Here is a 26583-nt window from a genome sequence, read left to right as displayed (position 1 = left end):
TAATTTCTAAAAATTGAATGTTTCATATATCTAGTCATGTTATGAACCATCTACCACAAGAAGATTAAATGCTTAAAAAACATAAAAATTGTAGCGTACATGCATTGTGTGTATTTGTATGTTATTAAAGATGAGGGAACATAATTAAAGAAAAATCTAATTCTATCCTGCTATGTACAACAATTACAGAAAACGAAATCAGACTACATACATAAAACCTTGTATATTTTCAATCAAGGTTTGCCACTACAAGTCTTCTATTTTTAATTTGTCTTATTGCTCTCCCACATTTTTGTTTTTGTAAAAAAATATGCCAAAAACATACCAGGAAAAACGGAGAACAACATCTAACAGTAGATTGATATTACATTTGTAAAACAGCGGATGTTTTTCTATCCTTTACCTTATGTGTCACTTTAGACTTGAGGACTTGGAGACACCCTTCTCAATATCATGGCGAAGTATCATTATGATGCTTATGTCGACTCTTACCGTGATCTATAGCTGTCGTTTGGGGTACTAATATACACTGATACTATCATGTAATGGATCATTAAAGACACAGGGTTTATGTATTACAAGTACTGTAAAATTGTTACAACACGATGTAGGTGTTGAAACTGAGTCGTCATAGACTGATCAGTGATGTTTTGTGAATGATTTAGCGGTGATTAGAACATTCTGACAATATATGGTATTGTGTTGTGTAGCGCGATCTAAACTCGCAGGAACAAGAAGGCGGAAATCGATGTTTAGAAAGAAAACTATTATAAACGTTACAATTATTTGAAATCGTTTAAATGTTACGGTATTGGTTGTAAATTGCATCGAACAGAAATAAAGATAGAATAATTTCTAAGTTGTTTATATTTGATATCAGCCATTGTTTTGGGATTTGTTACTTCCTGTTGACATACTTAGTAAGCCTCTTGTTGTTACCTCTTTGTTTCAATTTTATATGTATTTTAAATATTTTTTGTTGTTGTTTTATTTTAAAACAGAGCAATGAATTTTGTAGGTACAATGTAAAAACTTCCTTTATTGCTTTCTGTTTGGATACAATTCGTACAATACATCGTCAAGTCATTCCCCGTTGACTATTAAGCCATATGCAATATCGCAGGATTGTAATGAAAAACAACCTAATCAAAATAAAGAAATCTAGTATACAATGATATGTTCATTGCGACCAGTAGCCTTCGTTTCCGGGGTTATTAATCTATGGTAAACGTATGTTCTATCAATTTGTATCATACGAAAACGACAACACTAATTGACATCTTTTGGATATTGATTTGTGAGATACATATCAGAAAGACTGTGACGTTGTCCTTGGAACTCTGAAGATTATATTGTAGATGTAATGTTATCTTTATGTAATGCATAATTAAATTAAAAGGAAAAATATCTTACATACATATTGTATATATAAAACAAAACAAACATGTTATGAACCATAACATTTGTTATGAGAATAATTGTTTCATCGACCACACATCGCCTCTCAAGAACGTTCGATGGTATCCATGGAAAATCAAGATACATCATAGATGTTTATTTATTAAGTCCAAATAACTTTTACCGTTTATAGGATAAATAAATAATAAATCGAGTAGTGTAATCCCTTACAACAAATAAATTAAAAAATATTTGTTTAAAACATCCTTTAATATTGCCTTGAACATCAACATCAATATTCAAAATGTATTTCATAAGTTAAAACACGACACACACAAAAAAAAAAAAAAAAAAAAAAAACAACAAATTCTAAGTTTCTTCGTACTTTTCACATGCAGTGTACGGAAAGGTAAACTGTTTCTGTGTCGTGAATTTATAACGCTCTGCTTACAATGCATGGATTAGTATAACAACACTGTACGTTGATTGTTGCATGTTCTTCGACAGCATGCATCCGATGGATGAGCGGATACAATGCCAAATCTATCGGAAGCGTCAGATACCTTTAGAGAGCCTTGCCGAGCGTTCGGATGCGCTTGTCAGCTTCAATTTACACAATGACGGTGAAGGTTGCGACGCTCGACGCCAGCCAACTGCCGTCTGTGGAAGTCAGTTGTGAGATGGTTAGTCAAAGTATCCCGGGGGTTATCTAATATGTACAGAGCGTCCAGTCTGGTCAGGCATCTGACCGCTCGATAACGATCTATCCTAATGAAATTTATGAATACTTGTTTAATAAACAGCTCATGACTCGATTATCATAGCCTCTTTGACACGTTGAGGTCAGACAACATTCCTCCGTGCCATGCCATCGTTAGAAACAAAGCGTTATGCATTCCCATAACAAGATATGCTGAGGGAGACAGTTCACTCGTCAGAAGTGTATTGGCGTGCAACGCAACTAAAACAAAACATGTTCATGAAGAACAAGAGTCTGATGAGCAATGTCTGACCTTAACAGCAGCTCAAAGTTTTTGGATTAACCCTTGGCATTTTTGTACTTTGTCTTAAATAATTGCTTTGATATGCAATTAAATTTATCCTATGGAGTTTCACAATATCGAAATACCCGCGATGACAATATAACTCCTATGTTCATGTCATTAAAGAATTTCGTAAAGTTACGTCTTCATTTACCTTGCAAACGTTTATTTAAGCTATATTGATACTTATCTAAACATCGATATATAAATTTCTAATTGAAAAACAATTTATCTTGAAAAGCATACATCTCTAATTTACGATAACAAGCAAGAAAAGGAAATGTTAACAGTTGTGTACTTAAATAAATTGAAGAGCAACCATCAAATATAATGTATAATTGAACGACAATGATAAAAACAAAGATATAGAGTTCTGGCACGTTGGTCCTTATCTAAAACATATATGTTGACAATGTATTTCGCCCACATTTGTAAGGAGTTTTAATATTTCTCCTCTCATTTATATATTACACCGTTATGTACGTTTCTGACATGGTAGAGGCAACCACAAAGCCATCTTATTTTCAAACATTTGGTGATCAAATATCATTTGAAATGTATTTCCCCTTACGTTGTATGGATATATGCCATTTTATATTAAAACTATACATTTGTAGTAAAGGGATGGTCTCTGTGAAGGATTGTGAAAGTACATAGTACGCGAGTCCTAGAATTAATCATCAATCCGTATTTCATGCAAATCTCAAAAGAGGATTGAACTTATCTAATCTATTATATCCAGCATGTCAAATGAATGTTCCGAGAATTTGTGAGGATATAATTATTACACAAAGGTAACGATACATAAACTAGAGACGGTCACATTACATTGTATGATCTTCAAAATTTTCTCTGAATGGAATTTAGTTAATATTATTTCATTCCTGTGACAATGCTTGATTTCGTCATTCTGTTTGTCATGTGCGTGTATATATGTGTAGTTGCCTCTGTTTATCTAATGCAGCATGATGCAAGCTTAACAGAAATGGTTTAACAAGAGAGTGTATATCATTGGAGCTAACAACGTTGTTACCTAGATATTCAGATATTCATATATCCGCTTAGAAAATTTCTTGTACGATTTCGACTGATATCGACTTGATTAGAAAGAAATCATAATTGAATTATTGAAATGGAGCATTTATCTTATTTTCTTACATAATTTTCATTTTAATCGCGTACAATTGTCAAACACATTACAGAGAGGAGTATATATTCAAAACAGTTGAAACTGGTACAAGAAATTTTCTAAGCGGATATAATCAAGTCGATATCAGTCGAAATCGAAAGTCAATATCATAATGACGCCATATATCAGAAAACTGCAGTCGCTAAACGGTAAACGATACCTAATTATTAAAGTGCTTCTATATATAGCTATCCAACTTCCAGAAAAAAACAGGATTTTACATTTTTATAGACCTCTAAATAACACAGGATTTACTTAACATACTATTGTGAATAAACCGGCATCAATATGATCAAATATCAAGCAAAGGTTAAATTTAACTGTTGCTAAGGAGAAAATAGAACAGACGTTCCGGAAGACGAAGCATTGTCGCCTTTGTCCAGTACATCTTTAATATATACATACATATGTAGGAAAGGCCTGGATAAAGTCACCATTTTAAATGAAATAGCATTGGTGAAGATGAAACCGTTTAATTGTCATGTCAGAAACAAAGGCACATGTATGATTTCATATCAAATTGAGAAATATAATTTCCGTTGAGGTTACGGTTCCGACAGTAAAACTAAGCCTCTATCAATTAATCTGTAGCATATGTTATATTTCGTGTAAAGTACACGGGGACATTTAATCTGTTTTCATTTTCAATTTGTGTATGCGTTTGATAACGTTTGCAATCGAAATTTCAAAGTAGTAAGATCATTGCTGTGATTATAGACGTGAGATCCCGGAATTAAAGGGCCGATATGAATGGTTTATATCCTTAAAGTGCAGTATCAGTGATGTAGATTGTTTCTAGAATTGCTTTGATTGAAATAAAAATATACAGTCGTCTTTATTGATTTGTTGAAATGAAATAAATCAATCTAGGTCGTATGGTGTGAAATTTGAAATCTTAAGATATTTCATGGTGAGGCGAGCACTATAAATTTTACAGAGCGTATTTGTTTTGTCGGGTCGCTGCTTTTTGTATCGATGTTCCTCCCGATGTTACCAACATATCTGTTCCGGTGGTTTCATATCATCCTAATCCCATATGTAGTAATGTATCGTATATAAACAGAGAAGCCATACATTTAACATGCCGAACATTAAGTTACAAATATTCCTCACGGATTTTAGTGAAGAATTAAGTAGGTTTTTTATCTCAAGCTAAACGTGTGTACGAGGAATATTAATTTGGGATCCATTCGTCCGTCCGTTCACCAGAGTGACTTCTATATAGTTATAAATCCAGCACCATCCGACTAACCTCTACACTTTATGGATATGTTAGGCTGGTTTCCTAGTTTCGTCATTTGTTATTGGAAGTCTTCCATTTCTCTGTTATCATAGAAACATAGATTCTCAACACATTACATCATTCTTTACTTTCCTTCACAAATATTAACGCTAAAACTGTAAAAAGCAATTTCATGAAACGTCTTTTTATATGTTAGGTTTGTGTCCTAGTTGCGTCTTCTGACGATTTTTCAGATTTGATAATGTTTCTATTACAATGGAAACATTGTAAAAACACCATATTACTCTTAAATTTCTGGTTATAATTTAAAAACATCGTTCAACTATCCTTGTTAATAAGTTAGTGCCTTACTGTTCCTTTAATTTAAAAAAACCCTCTTTTTTTAATTTCAAAATATCTTATTAAACTAAAAGGTTCAATTTTGGAATGGGGCAGAAAGCCTATATTACACCCTCGCCAAATTATCTTTTTCTAAAAAGCATATTTAAAACTCATGCTCTACTACACCAACAAACTCTTTTCAGTTGTTTCTGACGTTTTGAGACTCTTGGGCATCAACAGCCGTAGAAAATAACATGGAATGCCCAGATATAAAATTCAGAAATAAGGAATTTTTTAAACGTTAATAAATTATTGTTTAGCAATATTCAATGGACCTATATACCTTGTTCCATTCCCAGAAATATAAGCGTTTTCTTGCTTCATGGGTATTCCTTTTAACTCAAAATTGCCAAAAGTGACAATCATGTTATCTCCAAAACCTTTTCAAAAGATATATGAAAACGGAATCAATCCTTATAATATTTTTGTATAGAAAGCATGTAGTAATTTCAATTAAAAATTATCTCAAAACAACTAAAAGATAGAAAGGTTTTCTCTTGTATAACATTAAACCTTATGGACCGCGTGCAACTTGATGAACAGGGTAAATGATCTTTATCCTCCTGGGTAGAAGGATAGTCTACTGACGTGACAAACTAAAACCATTTGTTTTATAGGTAAAACATTTCAGGATTTCACGTAAAAAAGATTTCTGCCATTTACTGTTCACTTAAAACCTTTGTCTAAAGAGGTCCAATAATCCTATTGGTACGATTTATGGTATATATCAGACATTTCTCCCTCACGAGCTCTCCCTTCAGGACTTAAATCATCTTAGTGTCCTATGCTGCCAGGTTTATGACCGGTTCCCCGTCACGCGAGGTATTATTTTGTTGGTGTCTGACCTTATTAAGATAATCATACTGTTTATTTCGGTGAAGAGCCATCGATGTCTGTCTCTTGCCATTTGACTTATCATCTTGACCTGTCTACAGGTATATTGTTTAATTTTTTATCTAAAAATTTGGTCTTTTCTTATGTGTTGAGGTCCCGTATGAACTTATATTATGACCTTATTGGCGGGGTTGCCAACTTCTAGTGAAGCCGAAGAGGCAGAGCAGAGATGTTTACGCAGCGCAATACCATATACACAATTAATATTTTGTTATAGAATATTATTAATTGATATATACAAATGACATATGTTCTATAGCGTTTTCTATTATTTTTTCATATTTGTTATGTTAATGTTTGGCTTACGTATGAACTAAAGTTAGGTTTATGTATCACATACTATTACATAATCCGTATACATAATTTTTCCAATCTTAGGCACAGACACATTGAATTGATGAAAGGTCTGTATCATTCACAATCTGCGCGATAAAATGTATAGTTACAGACTCGTTTTACATTTATATGACCATTTACATCAATGAACTACGAGACCTTAGCAGTACTCCATAGATAAAAAGGCTGCAGTGGTACAAATTAAACGCCTACATTCTAAAGCCTAATTGAGTTAAAACACGCACTGACCAGTAACATATTGCAAAAAAAAAAAAAAAAAAAAAAAAAACATTCTATGTGACAAAACGCTTTCAGAATAATCTTTGTGTAATTCTATTGTCGTTTGGTGAACATGAGATCCAGACTGCTCCAGATTGCTAACAGCATCAGACACATGCATTTCGGATACGTTGGCACCAAGATGGGCTGAAATCAATCAAAGTTTGACAGGTTGATTATATCAGTTTATTTGCTTTTTTAACTAGGACTTTCATACTTATTTGTATCTAAATTTTTAATGTATCTGTAGACATAATGGGAGCCGGCGTCTGTATGGTATTAAAGTGTCTCGACTTTTGTATCACTTACTAATTTTGCACCCCTGGGTTGCTTGTTCGAAATTTACAGGAGTATTTGTCATAAGTTGTGGTCGATGACTTTCCCCCTGGATACTCAAACTCCATATCGGATGCCCAATACGTCTTAGGAAGATCTTACAGAAAACCACGTAAACCAAGAAATAAGAGATAGCTCAAAATACAACATGCTGTCACGGGCTGTATATAGAAATAATAAATCCCCCTCCCAGCGTAGTGCCAAGCACAGGATATGATTAAATAAACAGTCGAATTTACTGTTAATTTAACTGTTAGATGTTTGACATCCAGATTGTTTTCTGCACAATTATTAGAAGAATTAATGTTTTCAAAAGTTTTCAATTCATTATCTGTCGTTTTGAAATATTATGGATCAATTTAGTTGTTTTTCCGAAGACAAGCAATAACGCCTCTTTGTCTTTCAATCATCAAATAAAAATTGCTCTTACCATTCACTATCCTTTGCTTACATTACAAGTATTCGATTTTACTCAATAACTTATAGACAACTTCATTCATATTGTCTAAATAAAGGACTTCAAATAGGTTTACAATATATTTGCTGTTTTATTTGCCGATGAGACTTCAAAATTCTACAATAGCTGGTAAGAACTGACATGAGTTAAAGCCGTTATAATTCTGTAATATGATGTCTAGGTGCCGTTGCGTTTATTTCCACGGAGATTGGGGTTAGCTTAAGATAACATTGAGAGGTAGACATGCCAGCCAAAATCAAAATCATTTACCGAGAAGACACTGACTTTTATTCTACCGTAAATATCTGTTACATGGGATAAGTCGAAACTTCAAGGCTGTTCGACTTACTACTCGGGTCATAGTAGACTCTGAAGACAGTTCTAAAAAACGGTGAATTGATTCATGTCGTCCCTTTGACGTACGACTGGTTACAACCAACAGACATTTAGAATCTCCTCAAATCTGGACACTTTCACAGACTGGAGTACGACTACGAATAAATAGATTTTAGCATATCCCTGCATTTCGGAGCCTGCGCATACTATCTATTTAAATATCACTGGCAAAACTGCTGCCGGCGTTTATGCAGCTTTAATAGTTTTCTAGCGTTTAATTTTATCTATTAAATCATTGTAATACCAGTTGGAGGGAAACATTTCCATAATTATTCACTGACTTCGTTTTGTCCACACATAAATCATCTGCTTTTAAGAAGACAAGACTTCCCTTTGCGCTTTGGAAAACTGTTGCCTGTGCATGTTCTGACTAAGAGAAATAGATGTTGTTACAATAAGACAAAAAATCACGCTTGACAAGCAAAATTCATTTGATAAAATTTACGAAATATACGTCTTTTCAAGAAAAAAAACCCTGGCAAAATTCGGTATTTAACAGAGGAATCGAGGTATAACTGCTGCGTGATTCATGCGGCTTTTAAAGACATTTTTTATGCCTTTCATGTCGTTGGCCTTATGCAAACGTGAAATTAACAATTTAGTTCATTTAGACATCAAATGTCTTTAATGAGAAATTTGTATCTTGTTGATGTGTTTTTCAAGGCTATGATGTATTTTTTCTTTTGCCCTCGTAACCAAGGCGCTATAATATCAGGTTATGATATTCAAATGTAAAATGAATTTCTGACACTGGGTTTCAGAGTTTTTTTCTTTGGGAAAGCGCAGAGCTGTTGCCGATATTCACGAGACAAACTCTCGAAGGCGACCTCCAAGAAACCTTGCTATTTACTCTGACGTAAACTCCATATGGTCAAAGGTTATACTAAGTAACTGGCCAAATCGTCCTCCCATTCCTCCAATACTGAACTAAAACACCGCTGTAGTCCAAAATCAAAAAGATTTGAAACGATAGTCACTTAATTCATTAAGTGTAGCCATAGTATCCCGTATGGATCGCCTACTCTGTAATGGGACGAGGATAAATAGCAAGCTCTTCCTAAAGAGGGTAAAGCTGCATGTCATTTGTCTTCAATTGGCATGGCAAGTATCAATAATGATGCTTAGATGCTATTTCGTCCGGATCACACGGGTCTGTCATTCCTGTACCTTTCTAAAGAGTCTCCATAAATGTATCTTCTGCTTGTGTGTGCATATGTAGTCTTATTTTGTATGGTGGAATAAGAGACTGGGTTATGGTTTTGCTGGTTTATCGGTATTCCTTTTCAGTGGAAGGATGAAATCACTTTTCATTTCTTCAAAATGAAATAATGTTACTATAAAGCATTGTCTGTGTAATCCTTATGTAATCTCCACACATCTACTACGTGCCGACAAGCGCCATGTGACTTACTTCGAAAGGATTTGGACATAAAATATCCTTTTGATATAAAATTTCGGCATTATGTTGCTTTTTCACCGACCTTATGGCTCTATTGAGTAGAAAAGTATTATTTTCTGAGTGTGATTACACTCTCGCTGTAATAATAGCAGACTTTACATTGTAGACTAGTGATTAGTGACGATGTTCGTATGTCAGCTTCCATACCACTAAGCGTACAAAAACCCGTCTACAGAAGAGGTAAAAGTTGTTAATTCTCCCTGTATCGCCTTATTCCAGGCTTTCATCGCCCATAACGACATGTAGTGGGTACAAGTACCTATTCCAAGGTATCCCTGGAGGATACTGACATTTTACAACAAAGAAAATTGATTCCTTGATGTTGAAAGTATTTCCTTGATGTGAAAGGTTGATGACTGAAATGACTACACCGAGAGATAAATTTGATACTTAAGCTAATAATGATAAATATATATACATTTTCATGTAGAATCTCACAGAAAAAAGGTTGCATAAATTTTGTAGTTTAGATGCAAATGACTTCAAATATTGCTCTGTAATACAATGCCAACACAATAATTAGTGTGTGAAAATAAAATCATTGTTCTTTACATCTCATGACCAGGAAACGATTAAATGAACCAACGAACCAGGATGTCAACATAAACTTCATGTATTTTTCTCTGGCAATTCGAAATGTAGCTTTAATCCAGAATGCAGTGGATATGTATCAGACTTAACGTCACAGGATCTGAATGCAACTGTATTGATGGGCGATTTATACTTAACGGAAGGTATACGAAAACAGAACACGACGCCTCCAGTCAAATCCATGAAGTACCTTTAAAAGTGTTATCGATTCTAGTACACGTTACCATGTATTTGACAACACACCGCCACTACGGGTGCTAATTTGAAGATAAACTATTGTCTAGGGACACCATTCACGTACTTCCATTACACAACGCTAAACAGAGGAAAGGAAAACTTTCAGACTTTAAACCCCGATTTTTACACAACTGTAGGATTCTGCGAGATTTGGTACAACTCCGCCTACCCCACAAGAGACTCTAACGGACGAAGAAGTTTATAACGTAGACTTTCCATCTTAATTTTGAAGTCTTCAAGAGTTCGTTTCCACTAGGACGTTTTCTTACACGGAATTTAATAAAGGGAACGTGTATCAATAATATCAATTCTTCCTGCGACTCAGGACATGCGTACATTTATATCCATCATTATTTTAACAGTAATAACCATAGGGTAATTTTTAACTATATTAACAATTCTACAATTACATAATAAGTTATTACTATTAAATACTCATGTTAAGGATTTTTTTGTCGAGTCTCGAGTTTCGAGTCAACTTTTTCGAGTTTCGAGTCAACATTTTTGAGTTTTGAGTAACGAAATAGGATTTTAAAATGTAGATTAGGATTTTTTTTTAATTATTTGAAATAACTGCTGCACAGCATTTCACTTCACCTGCACGTCGTTATATACAAACAATAATTACTGGAGAAAAGTCCTCCATTCATTTCTGAAATGTTTTCACATGAAATAGTTCTATCCTAAAACAAGGTAAAATATTTGATTTTTTTTTAATTACTTAAGGGGTTTTTAATACTCGAAATAGACCTTCTCGGAACGAAATGTGAGTAGACCATGTTGTTCTGGATAAATAGCACTACAATGAAGTCCTTACATAAGTTTTGAAATATTTTGATTTTCATGTCTGCTATTTCGGTGTTGTCCTCAACAAGGTTTTGAAGCAAGGTCAAGGATTCTAGCGGAATGCATATTAGCTCAAGTGTGATATTTGATGTAGTACATTCCATGCTATTTACTGAAGTTTGTATTCCTAGCAATGGAAGTCTTGTCATTTGATGATAATCGGATATATTAATCATTTGAATGACGAATAAAATATTTCAATCAGTTAAAAGTTCAAAACTGACATATATGGTACTAAGTGTTATTTATGAAGCCACAGTGTTGGATGTTGTTGGTGGATCGTCCTACAATTCGTCATGATTAGGCAGGTGAGCTGCCACACTTTTTGGCTGAGGGCACCGCACCAGGACGACGGCGCTGCTTGCTTTGGAGCAATGCTCTGCTTATTTACATCGCCAAGACAAAAGAACATAATCTATAGCTCTAAGACGTTTGATGTATTGTGTCATATCGACATTTAAGAGTACAATAGTTCAGTCTTACCTCCCTCAGTGTTACGTAATTAAGGATATCATTCACGTCGGGTGTACTTTATACTTAAATACCATATTTGGAATGGACGATCGCAAATGTGTATCCTTTCAGACATCACGTGACTTTGGGTAATTCTTTCTGGCCCAATGTTTGTGTATGGATTATACTAATGCTCATATACAGACAAGGTTAAATCAGAAAGTGTGTGCTTTAAACAGAACGTTTTGTACTTTAAGTCTTTAATTGTTTGCGGCACCAAGGCGCTCGTAGTAAGTGGCTCTTTCAGTCATGCGGTCGCGAAGGCATAGATATTGCATTGGACATACTCTTTTGTATGGTCGATACACGATAAAATCGAAAATAGAGCAATAGAATTAATGGATTAATTATTTTAAAATATAATGAAAATAAAAATGAATTTTTTGTTAAATACCAAAACTCTGCCTCTGATTTCCTAAAACGCGACATTTTCAAAAAATCGTCTAATTTCATGAGTCGTTGATCAGAAGAAGAAACAATGGTGTTTAAGCAATTACTATCATCCTGTTTAAATTATACGCGGGATGATTCCTTCAGATGTCGCCGTTTAGGCAGCTTTAATGTGTACGGGAGTGGAATCAAATTGTAATTTGATGTGGTTAGTTACAGCATCAAGTCATCCGTACTGAAACATCTGTTTGGTATAAACTCCGTGTGATTACATAAACAGTTGCCATGACGGACATAACAAAAACATAAAAATGTCGGAGATGATATCTGTTAGGCAAATGCGTCGAAAATGCGGATGTGTTTATAATCAACCGCTATAATTTACACTCAATGGGATATGGTTATGAACTATTTTATTAGCTAACTGGTGTCTGAATAACAAGATATATAGTGTGTAGTCTAAAATTGCCCATTTTTCATGCTGCCAGACCATACTTACGATAGTTGTATCATACTGTGTGTCTTCTGCGTCAGGTACAGATCGTACAGTCTCATGGTGTGGCTATTGGCGTTTTCGATTATGCGGTTTTACTAGTTGGACTTAGTTGTTCATTTATTAATTAAAGACGGACCTGGTGATTTTATATTGATTTCGGACGAGCTTTGGCAAACCCCTCGCAGGCCTGTATCAAAAAATGCATGTCCGTCAGGATTTATACTTGAAATAATGACTTTAACCAACGGTCGAACCGGTTGTTCCGAATAAACGAAAACGGCCTTGGTGTCACCATCTATGGTTTCAGTGATGTGTTAGAAAATTCCCCAAGAACCTTTATTACACTATGTAGGATAGGAAGGTTGGTAAAGGCCATTAAAGTTTAGTAAAATCAGGCTGACATTATACATAGACGAAATTTTAGATCACATTGCGTCCAGCCGATTTTATCAGCACATACAATCAACATACCTCGCCATCAATCATTAAAAATGACATTTCAAAATGAAAATCCATCACTGAAATAAGTTTTATGAATGACATTTTAAGTCATTTCTCGATCAAGTCATACCTCTTTTCCACCTGCATTAATTTTCTTCCTTTGTCATTGTACGAAGTGATACCATCTCCTTACATAATGAAAATAAGATTTTAAATCAGCGTCATTGTCAAAACATCAATTCCGAAAGATTATGGGCATTTGTTTTAAAATTCACATGGAGACACGCCAGTACACTTTAATGATAGGATAAATAGGTTTTTATGATTTTTGGTTGGTATCTATAAAGATGATTGGAAATCTGCTCGGATTTAATATAAATGAGTGCAGCAATTGAAACCTAATTCTGGTTTGCAGCATAACAATGCATCACGTCACTTCTCTAAGCGAACATTACTAAATCAAGTTTTATTGCACTGTTTCGTTAAATCTTAGACGACAAGCAGAAATCAATACAACTGCTTTTCGACTAGTGCATGTAAAATTTTTGTTTTGCTCAAATATGAATTTTCAGCCAAGCTTTCAGTGACTGTTTTTACTTTTGACCTTTTTAACGTTCTCCTTTCTGATAAGGTATTGGGTTCTGAGTTCTGATCAGCGAATGCCGAATAAGACAACGGGTTCATCTATGATTTGTGACGAAGAGGGGTGTGTTACTCGTTTTCTTTCTCATACTGCTTCATTGAGGTTGCACTATGAATAACACAAAAGTTTTAACAAGAAAGCAAAAGTGAACATTCTCCATCTCCTAAAAAGATACAGGCATAACCTTCTGAAACAAAGGACAAAGTTCTTAATTAACCAAAGCTATCGATATACCATGAATCAATACAAGAAATAAACAAAAAGATAATTCGTCTTGAAGTGTATATCTTATTTATATTATGCATGACCTGACATTTAACTCTTGGGTTGATTAATTTTGGCTTGGGTTGCATAAAAGAATTTTAAAAACTATAATCGTTACGATCACCTTTTTGTTGCGTTGGTTTCTAACTCAAAAAGACGGCTTTTAGTAGTTGTTGGATACGTTATTTACTCTACCACTGAGACCTTTTTCTACCCCTACTGATATTTCTGATTGATCTTCTTTATGACCATACTTCTTGTTGAGATATTAACTTAGTGTGACATTATCCGTGTCTTAACTGAAGTGTATGTGATAGTCGCGTGTCCATTAATTATTCTGAAGAATCATTACTCGTCATGTATATCAAAAGACACATTAACCTCACAGAATGTGTGTCTCTTTTTCTACAGAACCCTCCTCAAACGTACATTTTGTATCATGTCTAATCAGAAGTCGAGGACACCCCAGCATCGCTTGGACCTGCCGATAGGTGGCGTTGTATATCGATATCACCATGGTGATGCAGCAAGCCTCCTACACCAGTCGCCGTCAGCCCTCAACTGAACTCCTCACTCTCGACGTGCACTCTTAGTATTCATGAGATCATATCCTCAGAACCAAGGTTAATCCGTCCTCTCAATATTCCTGTAATAAATCTCTGTTTTTACATAATGGACTTGGCAATATTTTCTATAAACTCTAAAGGGTATAATTATTTAAAGCCTTTAGTTTAATGGGTTATTTCGGATGTCTTCTGCCTATGGACCACTACTAAAAGTACACAGTCTCAGCGAAATTTTTACAATATCTTACTTCACATATCTCTGTTTAACTATTTATGAGTTTGTCATAAAAAAATTTCAGTAAGCATTCTGTTTTACTTATTAGTTTTACTTTTTATTGTAATGACCATTATACTTATAATGTCGATATAATCATTTAAATGTAATGGGAATATATTTGATTATGCCTTTGTTTTTGAACTTGTTCTAAGGACAAATTAAATGTTTGATAATTGAAACGAAATATATAATGACATAAAAAGTATGGAATATGTTTAGAGTCATAACTTTCAATAAAAACAGCGATGAATGTCGATCTACAAAAGTGCAAAGTACGTTTTATATTGCCAATCAAATTTTGTTCGGAAAGGAAGAGAAATGTATCCATAATGTTGTTGTTAAAACGAATATTCAGTTGCAACAAGTAAAAAAACCGACTTATCACTAACAAGGTTTAAACCTGCTCCAGTAAAACATTGTTCTTTCTCATTGCAAAGGAAACTGGAAAAGACTTTAAACCCACTTCCTCAACAGATCCAACTCAACCTGCGTCTGTTGAGTATAAAAAACACCGATCTGGAAACACAGACGAACTACATTTTTACAACCGCAATTATATACCGACGTTAATGTGATTTTAAACCTTCACATTTTATTTGACGATGGTTTCCAACAAAATATTCAAGCAATGGTATTCTTTAAATGTGTTCTTCCAAGTGTTTTAGCCAGAAAAATACCTCCTTAAAACTTATTTTATGGAATGACGATAAGGTTATCTAACATTGTAAAGCTTATTAAGCTGTCTGGTACCTACCGAGGAACCAAAACGGGGTGTAACTTAGACATAAGTGTCTCAAGACGACCCTATGATCGCTGCACAGCTTTAATGTTAAGTGGCTTTAAAAACAACCTTCATCGCATGAAACTGGTCATCGTTTTTTAATAGTCGTACGAAGGCTCAGGGTGAAACGATTTGTGTAGTTATTGATTATCGTGACACTTGGCGAGCCGTCCTTTACATGTTGCATTTAGATCCCCCCCAACATGCTTTCACAATTCTACCCACTTAGCGTGTTACTGTCAATAAAAGTACAGGAGAACTTGCAGAGACGAACACCTTGGGTCGCTGGTTAGTTTTTAACATGTTGACTGTTATTATTAACGTGTTCTGTTGATAGAGTCCAGGGACGAGACACGATTATAACGCCTAATGATAGATTGGTGAATTGACGTAACACCGCATGCATGATATATAACGGCTCTGATGAAACAGCACGTGCAAATAATTCCAGTCTAATTCAGACGGGATTTCTGGTGGGTTTTCGCACCGTTCTTTACAATTTTCTTGTTTTGTTAAATTCGTTTACAGATTAAAATATCCGCTAACCTGTTCGAGTGCAATTCCAAACGTCTGGTGGAACGTAGTAGGTTATCTTAATGAAACACATACATTTCCCGTCTAGCTTAATCAAAACATTCATTTAGGTCCGGTTTTCCTGCGGAGCTTTTGACCTCAGATTGTGATTAAGTGGACATACCGTAATCGTTTATTGCTGGACTCGCATGTTTCTACTGTTAATGATATTTCATTTATTTGATTTCATGGTTGTCTTTCATTTTAGGTACATAAAAACATTGTATAAGTGGATTTAAAGCATATAATCATCATATTGCAGAGATCAGTATGTCCCTTTATTCCTGCAACGAACATTGGTGTGGGAGGAGTACACCTACCAAATATATATTGTTGCTGTATTCAGCAGTGGCGAAAACAGCTGTGTTGTAGAATCTCAGCACGTGTACTGATTCGATTTGAAAGACGAACCTGTTGACATATTTTAACTTAAAAATGTTGCTAGATAAAAACTACATATCTATTGTCAGTAAATGTAAGCTGTTGGTTTTGATCGAAACAGAAAGGAAGGCGAGCCGCTTGTGTATTTCGTAACCTTTGCCATAATATAGTTGATATTGTAAGACATGAAAATGTTTGTTTTCTCTATATATAATGTTCATTACTACTTCACAATTTAACAATTTTTCGCACAGTAAAACATATCAATACACGTGTATTGTCCCTTGTCAAGAAGATGGCAGACGTCCTTCCTAGCTTTGAATTAAACCATGTTCATTTGTGTATATGAACAAGGAAGCAATGCAATCGGACAAGTCTTCAACGATAAAGTAGAGTGATTTTTAAAGAACGTACAGTCCTAATGTAATAGTTAGGGCCATGCAAGGACGGTCTTGCATGCAAGTGCGGGTGTGTGTTGTGGGAGACTGTGGTATATCTACGCTTTGTCCTCTTGTATAATAGAAATGTTGCTCTTTGTTTAGTGCTATATCACTGAAGCATGCTGCCGAAGACACCAAGTAACACACTAGTACAATGCTAAAGCCCTACCTACCGTGCCATTGAATTGAGCGGCCATCTCGTGGTACATGTAATATATCTTCTTGTTACCAAGGTATATATTATAATATATTATATTTTCCTAAAATATCATAAGAATGATTTATGTCAACTTTACAAACTGGATGTTTTATTTTTGATTCTCAAGAACCTAATGTGCATTCTACAAAATCATGTCAAAGGATATTTATTATATACCAGATAAGTTCAGTCTGAAGAAAAGCGAAAGTGACGTCACTATTGAATATGAGCGGCAAGATATGTCAAGCTAAATGCTATATAGAATAACGAAGCACAAAACATAATACTCTATTACCAATATGCACTCCTACAATATATACGTATAGAGGAAATCATTAGCATGCTCCGTCTGCCATATTGTCTCTAGCCATACGTCATATCCTGTTTTTAGTCTACTCAGTGGGATTAATATAATAACAGTGAAATAAATAGTGGCTTGTTTGTTTCTCATTTGGGAATTCATACAGCTTTAATATTAGGTCCAAGGGGTTTCAATATCATAGGATATGTTCTTCTGCAACTTTCTGTTGCTATCTGTTGGAAAGTCGATCAGGTTTTATCGGCACGTTTGATCTATGATCCAGCTAAAGAATATCCAGCAAAACCTGCTATCTTATCGTTTAGTTGGTTTGTGTTGTATGAACGGTGTAATCGTTGACTTAAGCTGTAAAATCAGCAGTGTTCTTGGAGCTCGTGCACTGATAAACGGGATGTGGTATAACGTGATTTTCCCAAGTGACTCGTAGATTTCCTGAATGTTGATTATGTTGAATATTAAAATCTGAAAATCCGGTAGTATTGAAATCGCAGAAGCTTAAGTGTTTGGTTTGGATCAGTCATGCCCGTGTCATTTTTTGATCCATTAAAGTGCTTAGCCGGAGGTAATTTCTTCAACGTCAGGGTCGGAAAAACGTATGGTGACTATAAGGATGCTAATTAATCTCCGACTCCCTCCCTTACACTGTAGCTCTGCATACTACTGGATGTAACACCAGGAAAGAAATTGCACAAATAAGTAACGATGGTGACAATAAACTACTGTCGAGATGAAATTAATGTAGTAAAAACAATCGTATTATAAGTTAACTCGCCTATTTATCAACCTTTCTAAACCAACGGCGTAAGAAATTAAAAATCCACAGCAGATCAATACACTCACAGAAATTCCATACATTCTCAAAATTCTTTAATACTCTGTGAATCGCTTTCTTTCGCGTATACAATGTTGCTATTTTCAACATGTTCGTTAATAAATAAATTTGCGTTGTATGACTCTTACTGACAATAGTGCATTCGTGTAAAATGTTCGTGAAAAAAAAATTGAATTCGCGTTCGCGTTCAAGCTCTCTGTGTGTGATACTATGTCTTTAGGCATCTGGTAGAAAGCTACTTTAGCACGTGTGCCTTTGTCTTTAACACGTAATGTCTAAAGATGCCCCATTCTCACCCATTATTCCGTGTTTGTTATTGCAACTGTTACTTCAAGTTGACAAATCTACTTCCGGTGTTTTCTGGTGTGAAGTGTTCTATTTTCATCTTATTATGCATTTATGTAATTAACAATGCTGGAAAATATAATTTTTTCAGTTCGTTTCAATTAAAGAGTAATACCAGAACTGTTGATTTAAAGTTACAAAGAAGTCAATAGTATTTGAATGAATTGCTTATTAGAAATATAAAAAGTTAATGAAGTACAAGGTAAAGAGTACAGATATTATTACTAACTTCGTTCCATAATACCCAAAGCGTAGGCTATATCCGACTTAGATAAGACTATAGAAACCGATAAGTTTATGAAATACAAAAATCGCTAAAAATATTTACTGGACAAAAAAACAATTGATAAGGATGAAACCAAATGCTTCAAAAGAGTAACCGTTCTAGGACGCCACAATACTTGTCTACTGTTAGGTCAAACTATAGTCCAGTCAAATGTCAAAAATGGTTGTTTGATTAAGTTAGCGTCCTATTAACAGCATTTTGATTATTTATTTTGAGCGCATTGTATTCTTGCCCATTTGATGATGTTACTGCACTAAAGCATGCGGCCGCAAACACCAAACAGCGCACCCCACCAGGTCTTACCATTGCCAATTTTAGAGTAGGATTAAAATATAGTATCCCAAATATAGTCGCCTTTCACGCAATGGGAGAAAGTAACACTTCTAACGCCCCACCTATAGGACGGACAGAAGTTCAAAAACGATAATCTGGTGAGGACAATTGAAATTGCCAGGCATAAGTTATATATGGAATAAGTAAACTTCTTATACTCTTCACCCTCCACTACCTATCATAGGGTTTCGTATGAATTGTGTAAGATGTGATGTTGGAATATGAATCATTTAAACGCATATGTAAGAGAACAACCTCCAAATAGGTGGGTAACACGACTTTGTATCATGTATCACAAGGTTTACGTGCCTAATATAATATTTGCGTGTATCCAAGTAACTCCCATACAGAGATTATATCTGTACTTGTCAGTTGTAACGGTTTGTTTCGTGCCTATGCATTACATTTTGGGTTTAAATATAAATCTATTGTCGATAGTATAAGTAGATCATTATACCAGAAACAGGTTTTACCCCATTCCTTCTCCAGAAACATAAGCCGGCGCCCATACTTAATCCAATGCTATTTGCACTCTGTATGATTTGGTTTCACATTTGGCATTTTCCAGAATGTCTACTTATCATATATTAAGCATAACGTTCCCATTGGGAAAGAATGTAATTTGGTGATACATATGCGCATGCTTATGTTTTGTAAACTATAAGGATATTTAAGTCTCATTTTTGAAAAAAATGACGAGCACCGTATAAGATTGTCACGAAAATGAAACAGTTACGCGTTGCAACCAAATGTTTACATTGCTTATATATCTGTATAACCGATACAATTCTTCGGCTACTGAGTATTTTATATATGTGTGACAATTCTGCTAGGGCACACACCAAAACAAATTTGAAAAAAATGTGTTATGAAACGTGTTACCGATAATTAACATTTAAAAGTTCCAATGAATGCAGAGAACATCGTCGATGGAACTTTTGTCCACATGGCTTTCCGCTTGTTAGTGTATCAGATTCAATTTCAAAGCTACATTCCCCACTATTACTATCAAAGTCCATTTCAAAGTGAACCGTTACCTGAAATTCAGAACTTTTTTTTACTCATGAAATCAAGAATAGCTTTTAGTTATTTATCAACAAAATTATCAACATTATGAGAATTACAATAAGCTCAATGCATATGGTCCATGTTTAAAAAGTCAAATTTGAGGTCAAAATATATTATGGCAATAGTGCCAAAAATTGTTTTTACATAAATGAGTACACACAAGTTTTTGGTCTACCATATCAATTCACATTTTACAGTGGTATCAGTCGTTATTAAATAATTATTGTTATTAGTAATATATCATCTAAACATACGTAAAGCATAAAAACAATAAGTATTAAGGTAGCTCCATACTTTTGGGAAAATCCATGTCATTTTTTCTAACAGGTCTTATTTTCTTGCATTTTTTATGACGACTTCAAATCTGTAAAGATAAATGTGTGTTCTCGAACTACTTTTTGAGATATTTGAGCTTGAAATATACCGTCCATGCAAATTTGTTGGCTGAAAATAGAAAAAATTATAAAATTATGTTTTCTGTAATAGTAGGGTGAATGTAGTCTCAATCCTGTTGATTTTTTGTCCTAAATTTCTAACGATAGAACAATATACAAAACTCTTGTATTTTTCAAATGCCAACTAATTTTTGTTATTTCCCAGGACCGTTTCTATACGTAATTATCATTTTATGCCATATTTTCGCCCCTAAAAAATCAATGAATAGGCCAAAAAGGAAATGAAAACCCATGTCAATTTCACAATATTTGTATATGATATGCCCAAGGTAATACATTTTTCAAATATCATATAAAAACATGGGGTCCTCGATCAAAATTTTATAATTTTGTAAGCTTGAAGTGTGTAACTCGCATCCCTACCCCCATTTCATCCAGTGCTAAGATGGATTATATCTGACTATTTTTTGAAAATAATGCCGCACAAAACATTCCACATCAGTTCATATGTTTTTGTGATATTATATCTGGTTTATGTCTGTTTGTTTTTTATGATTTTCTCCAACTTTCGTGTTTTAACTAAAATTAAGGAAATCCGTATGCGATTTTTTATAATTCCGGAATTTCGGTCCGGACGGGTCACCTCTTATCATTTATTGCGACGAACGGCACTTCCGGTGTTTGAAAATCCATTCCCATTTACGACAGAGACCTCAAAAACCTCAGAGATAGCATAAAATTTTCACTTCATTGCTTTTATTTGATTTATCTAATAATTTTAAACATTCAATATTATATGTAGACAATTTTCACATATTGAAAAAATATCCAAGTAGGATGTCGTGACGTATCGGAAATCATTCTGGAATTCAAAACAACCTTCGCAGCTTCCGGTATAGCGTCATATAAATTGGCGCGGTTTTCAAAAGTGTGGGCCTACCTTAATACATACTGAGCCGTCACGTATCTTTATACTGTTTTAGAAATAAATTACTGAAGAAAAGGTAGCATGCCATTTTTGTCGCCCAATTATGGCACATATAACTTTAAGAAGAAGCAATGGTTTAAATACAATTGAATTATTTAAATTCAAACCTTTGGTTGGGTAAACACTTCAATGTACCAATACAACATGTTCTTGCCTTTCTAGCGTAATCTGTGACATCAACGATGCCTTTGGATTTTTTGTATGATACATGGATGTATTTGTTAAATATCAACCATATATATGTTAGGTCTTACTATGAATATGCAAGTTTAAATCTCCATTTCACTTTGTTGCTATCCAAATCGATAATAGAATATAGTAAGAAATAGAAAATGTCGACCGATTTGCTTTTTAATTGTCGCTAAATATTTCGATACACCAAAACATGTTTGGTAGAAATCTGACGTCCTTGCTCTATTAAGGAAACAAACTGAACGTACATTTAAATGTTTAGCATTCTTCATCACTTTTCCTGTAAAACTATCTACCTCAGTTGCTGTACTGTCTGCTAATCTCTATGCATATTTTATAAAGAAACGCCAGCTTAAACACAGTACACCATTTAGATAGGATTGATGAACTCCAGTGTTTCCACTAACAGATTGGACATTATGCAGTCTGCATTGCTCGCGTGATACGGTGTAGGGATCACAGCGCACTGATCACAATTCGTATGTTGTTGTGGGGGGTGTCGTAAGTGTTAAAACTATCGATTTTTTCACCAGCTTTGTAAGACGTTCCTTGTCTCTGATTCATTTACACGGTTAAGGTTTCATTGTTTAATTTTACAAACAAAATTAAAAAAAGAAAATAATCAACTGTTTAAAAAAGAGATGATTATCTATAAATTCCGACTACAATTTGTTTATACAGAATCGATTAATTCTTTTTGAGGAAATCTGAATAAAAATTCGAAAATGCATGTTAATGGATAGTTCAGTGCATAACTAGACTAAAATAACTAATATTCGATAAGAAGGATGTTTCACAGTCAAGTTCATAGTACGAAGGTATTCAGCATTCTACCTCTGAATGGTGGATTTGTGAGTAATCTTTGGGTAAACCAGATTCTCGTCTTTTCTTACACGTCATCTTCGAATGAATGTGACTGTGAAAAAGAAATAAAACAAAACATAACAAAAATTTACTCTATTACAAAAATATCTCCTGGACCACTAATTTGAAACATTATCGACATGACAAACGTACTGTTTGTGGTATTGGTCACAAAATGTCAAAAAAGGAAAGGTAGATGAATTAAGATATTATGAATGATTCATTTCGTATTAAAATAAAATTTTGAATAGCTTGACTTATGGACGTGCAATTTCCTCCCATCCATTATAGCTTTAAGACTATATCAGCTGATCTACACTTATGTCATGGTACACATGTGTTCGTCTCGTATTATTATGATGTTGTACATTTTCATTTGGTCCGTGCAAATGATAATGACAATGGCAAAAGAATCGTTTTTAAATAAAAGGCAAAAAAAAAAAAAAATAATAAATAAATAACAGTATTTATGGGAAAACAGGAAATTGCAAGGAGTTGGCAGATTTGCACGGCTATCCTGATTTCAGATTTGTACGGCTATCTAGATTTTTATCGGTAACACTTCAGGACTAATAAACACTTTTGGCGTCGAGATACAAAATGCCCAAGAAAACAGAATGAAATGCGCAAAATGCAAAAAGGTAAATTATTCCAAAGACCTATTTTTGTTATTCATTGATATATAGTTTCGAGCAGAACTTGTCATATTGATCAAGGGTATCAATGTTGTATTACATGAACTAGCAAAAAAGTCTGTAATTGTCTTTTGAAATACCAATTGTTACCTGACACTTGTAACTCTTGTCTCAACATCAACTAATCATTCATTACCAGTCAATCTTATGGTCCATCAGACAGCAAATTGGAGTCGTTGACCAAGCTATTTTTGTAGACAAGATATAAATCAAACATTACCTCATATAAAATAACAATAAGTATTTATGTAAATACTGGTTTACTGGAGATACTTGTGTAAACATATGAAAATAAGGTTCCGTAAGTGTCTATCTTCCCTAAACAATAACATCAACCTTGAGAAGTCATAGAAGAAATATCAAATATGGCTGTGCAGGCAAAAAGTTAATTTCAACAATATTGTTGAAGGTCAAATAAATTCAAATATAAATAGAAATTTTAAATGATCCTGTTTCAAGAAGATAACACAAATCCTTTCTTAAATAATGCACTTAGGGAAAACCAAAGTATCTTAACATTTAAATTTTTAGAAATATAAAAGCCATAATTCAAGTTGACATTCCATTACAAATGGAAAAAAATAAGATATAAATTTTAACTAGTACCCTTGAAAACAAACACTAGAGGTAGAATAGCATGTGGGCAAGTTTGGAATGTCCTTTATAAGAAAATATATGGAAAATACTATGAAGACGTAAAGTTAATATGAATCTGAGATTTTTTTAATTTAAATGATAAGGAAAGTTTCTACGTTATAATTTGATCTTCCTTGTTGTGAGAATTTTCATTGGCTGTAGCATTTGGTTATCATCTCATAACGTAAGGAATGGTCTCACCGTTTGTAACACGGTCTCTGATTGGCTGATACATTGGAGAAATGATTTCTTAGAAAGAAAAAAAACCCATCAAAATGTACTCATAAACCACCCCGTAGTTTTTTTAGAATGAAATTTTCACATCTAAATCCGAGAGTACTCTCATCATAAATCATTTCGTAGTTTATTTAGAATGGAATTATCACACCTAAACCTGTGAGTACTCTTCCCAAAACCACTTCTTAGTTTGTTTAGAATGGGATTATCACACCTAAATCAGAGAGTACTCTCATCATATTTTTAAAATACACGTGATACGTTCGCACTATACTCCAAGCTATGTAAAACTGCAGGAATACGTATTTTTATTTCTGTTTTGTCAGAGAATATATATACATATTACCTTAACTCACCAGAAACATTCTTTTGTCAAGTTCGTTATGCTGTATATATACTTACGAACTTTGCATATATCAGCCCATCTTATTCATATTTAATGTCTTCCCTCTGTTCTGCAGAACAGTGAACTCTGATAGAACAGCAAACATTGTATTGTTTGAATTTTACAGCACCCCGGTATTTATGCTTAACGGATTATATACAAGGCAGGGAGGAAAAGAGCTTCTGTGTAACTAGCACAATTCCTTTTTTACAAAACCTTGACAACCAATGTGTTTGCGACAGACCTACTCGTTAATCTTCAAATAACACCTTTTGTTTATTTACAAATAATTGTTTAGATACATAATATCTACCGTTCCCATTTATTCGTACATATACAATGTAGATAGCTATGTCATGAAATTCGAAATGACATGTAGCAGACATTTGTGATGATAAAGTCGTAAAATATGTTGCACTATATATCATATGCTCCCGATCAATACTTTTGTGCATGCTTTGAATCTGAAAAAGCGACCGGTGTTACATGAAACTTTGACATAGGAAATGTTTTATTAGGGGTTATATTTCCATGGTACATCGGACATGACAATAGTTTGTTATGATGGCGTCCGCTATAATAGTCAAGTCTACGTCTGTGTGTGAAAATTTAAATCGAGTGAAGCATGCGTTCAGCAATAAATCATTCCACGTTGTTATTGTTATCTAACATGTCCATACTGGTACAGTTGGCATGAACGAGCCTTTAACGGAAGTAAATGTAACATAAACCCACAGTTGTTGTCAGCACGTCGCGCAAAGATCGATACTTCCTGTTCTTTTTAAAAAAAAAAGATACATGATCATAAAAAAGTCAAATTTTATCATTTTAACTTTTGTGTGCTTCCAACTAAAGGGAATCGTCTTGTTTTAGTGAAATACAATATCTGAGATGTTACAAGTGAAGGAGCCTATCGTGAGCCTATCTGATTTTTCTTACGTTACTATTACTCTACCAGCTGAAGGAATTCTATGATATTTATGAGAGTAAGCAAACGCACAAGTAGTAAAATATCTTAATTTAAATTGATTGTGAATATGTGTTAGAAAGAGCAGTGAATATATTATTCTAATCATGCAGTGTCCTTGAGCCACATAGATATATTACAACGGAGGTCCAATTACCGTTCCATCACATTTGGGGTATTTAATTAATAGTATGGCGGTTTGTATTTCCAAGTATCGAAGTTATTTTTACATACTTTCAGAGATTTTAGCTATGAAAGCTTTCGTTATAGAAAACAAGACAGAAAACGTCACATTTATCTTTTTTTCGTTGCTTTCTTTGTTTTTTTCTGTGTCTGATATTTATTCAATGATATTTTTGCAGATTTTATGCTATCGATCCAAGTGAAGATCTAATAATTAACTAGCATCACGCGCACGATGTTAATTGTGTCGCCACTAGTATATACAGCAGGGCTCTCAAGGTTTCCGGATACCCTAGGCACTGTTTTGATTGGGATATTTCACAACACATCAATAACGCGACGTCGCCATGCTTTCTATTCAGAACCTTTCCAGAACATGTTCTGTCAGGGAATACAATTGATGTATATTTTGATCATCTATTATGACATTATTTATGCGATTTTTGGGAGATACAAAACAAGGGGTATTCATTTTAGTTGTTTTCTCTCCTCTTATCATTCAATTATCCTATTGTTTAGCACTCTCAATTACCAATCAAGTCCACAGAGAATTCCAAATGGCTTGACATCAGCAAACACGTGTTAATGACGATTGTGAGCATCTCAATGGATACGATGAGATTTACATGTTTGTATGTTCCAGTGTTGGTAAGCTTCACACGGCTGACGAGATATTTAATGGTTATTAATTAATACAGTCCTGAGTATAGGCACCTTCATGATTTATCTACTGTTTCCTTTTAATATGATTTTTTTTCTATTAAAATTGATGGAAATTGACGGTAACGATTCCTAGTGCTTTTTTTGGA

At 34.1% G+C, this 26583-nt stretch overlaps 1 pseudogene; it reads left to right on the top strand.

Annotated features, from left to right (window-relative positions):
* Positions 1 to 1906: 1906 nt before the first annotated feature.
* LOC138328759 (uncharacterized) overlaps positions 1907 to 26583 on the top strand; it is a 73622-nt pseudogene continuing 48945 nt past the window's right edge.

This window comes from Argopecten irradians, chromosome 1, assembly GCF_041381155.1.
Source record: "Argopecten irradians isolate NY chromosome 1, Ai_NY, whole genome shotgun sequence".
NCBI classification, from domain to species: Eukaryota; Metazoa; Mollusca; class Bivalvia; order Pectinida; family Pectinidae; genus Argopecten; species Argopecten irradians.
The sequence above is the reverse complement of the archived record's forward strand: the minus strand, read 5'-3'. Positions and strand labels throughout refer to the sequence as shown.